Consider the following 3,349-nt stretch of genomic DNA (forward strand, 5'->3'; position numbering starts at 1 on the left):
TTTTTTTCTTTTCCACAGTTATATTTTTACACACTTTGGATGCTAGAAATCTCGATGGCGGGAAAAACAGAGTACAGCACGTAGGGGGCAGATTAACGTCAAATGGCTTTTCCAACCCAAAAATGAAAGATAGTCCAGTTTTTTGTGGGTTTTATGGCAAGTTGAATCCCCGGGCTTGCTTCTTAGATCCCTCGGGGGAGATATCCTTTAAGGCAATTTCCATTTATGGTTCCCGATGATTGTTTTAGGCCCTGTAGGAGGGGCAGAGACACAGACCACTGTGGGGTATCCTCACCATTACATAGACATAAGAAGGTCGGTTTGGCTTTGGGTAGAACTCGTGTTTTTAGAGCCGAACCCCAGCCAAATTAAAATCTCCCCCTCCTTATATACAGTGGGGGGGGGTTTATCAAAAAAGGGGGCACCCAGATGCCGCCCCCTCCTCCCTTGTGAATGAGTAAGGGGTACTTGTATCCCTACCCAGTCACTAAAGGGTTAAAGGAGATCTATGGGGTTAGCTCTTTTCCCCATAGTTCTCCTTAGGGTAATGGGAGGACACAAACTAGCGTCCTCCCGTCACTCTAAGCTCAGTATATAGAGAGCTACAGGTCGCGGTATACTGAGGCGCCGCAGCTGAAGTGGATCCCGATAATTATGTCTGGATCCGCCCAGCTGCGTGAGTGACAGCTGGCAAAAAAATGTAATTTTTTGCTGCAACGAACGTTGGTCCGGACTCCCGCTAACGAACTTTTCCGAATTCCGAAACGAATTTCAGACCCGAATCCCGAAAAACAAAACGGATTTTGGTCCCGTGTGCACGCCTACTATACACACACAGCCAATTCACATCAGGACCTGCCCCGAACCTTGTGTAAGAACCTCGTTTCGGGTTTTATTGCCTCGTTGGGGGGGAAGATTTCCTCTCACTTCCTGTCCCATTGACAGCGGTGTCACCCGGGGCAGGAAGTAAGGGAACATTTCCGACAGGGGTGAAGGCATCCGTAACAAAAGCTGACGGAGCTTCTAGACTTCCTTCTGTCAAGGGAAAAGCTTGTGTGTGACGTCTCCCCGCTGGCAGGAAGTGAGGGGAAATCTTCTGAAGAGCAGCAAAGACAGAACGTCTCCCCTCCCCCCCCACTATATCTAAAGGTTTTGGCTGGAGATCCACTTTAATAAAACACAAGAGATGTCGGGGGCCACACCCTCCTGGGGAGCAGTGCATTCTTCTAATAGCATCTCGGCAAATCAGAGCGGTTGGGTGGCCTGAGATGAGACGGCTTCCTGGTACTTCGTTCCCTCGGGCCTTGGGGATCAGAACGCCGAGTACAGTCATGTGACTCGATGATTCCTTTTACAACGATGAGAGCGCCGTGTGCAGCCGACACGTTTCGGGGGAGGAGAATAGGCCTCCCACTTCCTCATGGCCAGATCCAGCTGGCTCACCCTTATTGCTCACAATTCAGTCCTAAGCCGGGCTCTCTTGTCACTTCCCTCCGGAGCCGTATGTGCGAGCCGTGAAGAGGAGGAAGAAGATCGGTGATGTGGCGTGCAGAAGAACACCAGGAACTAATGGGAAACCTGCACGGAGATAGATACGTAGGCTATGGTGCAGATGCCTTGGCTACAGTACTTACCCGGGAAAAAGTATGCCAGTGTTATTTCACTTGCTGCATGCTTGTTCCAGGCTTGTGATCTAGAGCAGTGGTTCTCAACTTGTGTAACCTCACTGCCCACATTAGTCCTCGGTCATTAAGTCGCACTGCAATGGAATGCCGGCAGTGCTGGGCTGCTGTGCTGCGACGGAGCTCCATTGCTGGTACAGCTCCCTCCTGTGCCCTGTAGAGGTGCCGGGAGCCAGAATGTATCGTCACTCCGGTCCAGGAATCTCTACAGGGCACAGGAGGGAGCTGTAAGAAATGTACATATGGATGGAGCTCCCTGGCGGCCATACCCCCAGCCCACCCCACCTCAAGCTGGCACTCGGCGCCGGGCGGCATATTTTGAATGGCTGCTCGGCAGTGGCGTCACAAGGAGGGTGCGGCCCGCACCGGGGTGACACCATTGGAGGGGTGACACCAAAATGACTCGCAGTGGTGTCACCCCCCTCTGAAAAGTCATGGACCGAACGCCCCGACAGTATCAGGAGAGAGGAGGGGACCCGGCCGGCATACCTCATCCCGCCGGGGGACTGTCCCCTCCTCTCTCTGCCGCGGTCCATCACCAAGATGGCCGCCGGCAGATATCAGAATACTGACGCGCATGCGCAGTGACGTCTCACCCAGCCTCGGGACGCCCCTGCTGCTCGGTGTAAGAACTGACAGCGCTGCGCTGGGAGGAGGCAGGGGAGCCTCTCACCTAGAAAAGTGGAAGGCATGTGGAGACCCACTGGACACCGGGTCACAACCCACCAGTAGAGAACTAAGGCTCTAGAAGGTGTGCTGGTGGAACCCAGGGAACTAGAATTTTCAGCAATGGTGGCCTCCATAGGTAGGGAGATTTGCCAAGATGCAATTAGCAGCAGGCAGTGCGGACCCACAATACAGCCTTCCATTACCTAGCTCAGGGCTCGGGGGATCGGCCTGCCACAAAGCGATCTATTAATATTTAATGCAAGGTCCTCTTACCCCGCTCACATGTTTCAGGCCCTGGATGAGGTGGTCAGGACGCACACAGGGTTGAGGCATGCATACAGGGCAGTGAACTGACCGGGGTTCACCTTTCAGCGATTGGCTGAGCGTTGATCCTTCGGGCAATGAGCCATTGATGGCAGGTACGCGCGCTGTCTGGTCGTAGGCGATCGGCCGGCATGGCGGCAGTAGTTGGCTACGAGGTGATGACATTTCTGGGGTTCATGTGCTGTGCAATATATTCAACACGAATCATCCGAGGCGGGATCATGGATTCATAATCCAGTCAGATCCCTACATTTCCCAATCATTCAGGAGGAGCCTTCAGAGCATGTCCGAAGAGCAGATTGTGGCATTGTTCGGTGCGGGAAAGGTTAATCACCAACGATGAGGATTCTGGTGCAGATGTAAGAAATCAAGGGGTTAAGTTTATATCAGAGAGGGTCAGTAGCGGGCAGGCGGGGGGGCAGCACAGGCACAGCGCACCTCCCAACAATCTGAACCTCTGTATCTGCATACTTGTTCCAGGTCAGTCAAAGCATAAAGCCGTTGGATCAGCCTGACACCCAGGCAACAAGCATTTTCCACCAATGGCGGCTTACATACACCTCTTAGCACAAGCTGTCCTTTAAAGTGAACCTGTGATTTTTTTTACAATGCACGCTTTAAACCCCGCCCCCGTGACATCCAATACTTGCCTTCCCTTCTCTACCCCTATCGCA

Source organism: Nanorana parkeri, unplaced genomic scaffold (genome assembly GCF_000935625.1).
Source record: "Nanorana parkeri isolate BGI_ZX_2015 unplaced genomic scaffold, ASM93562v1 scaffold980, whole genome shotgun sequence".
Lineage (NCBI taxonomy): Eukaryota > Metazoa > Chordata > Amphibia > Anura > Dicroglossidae > Nanorana > Nanorana parkeri.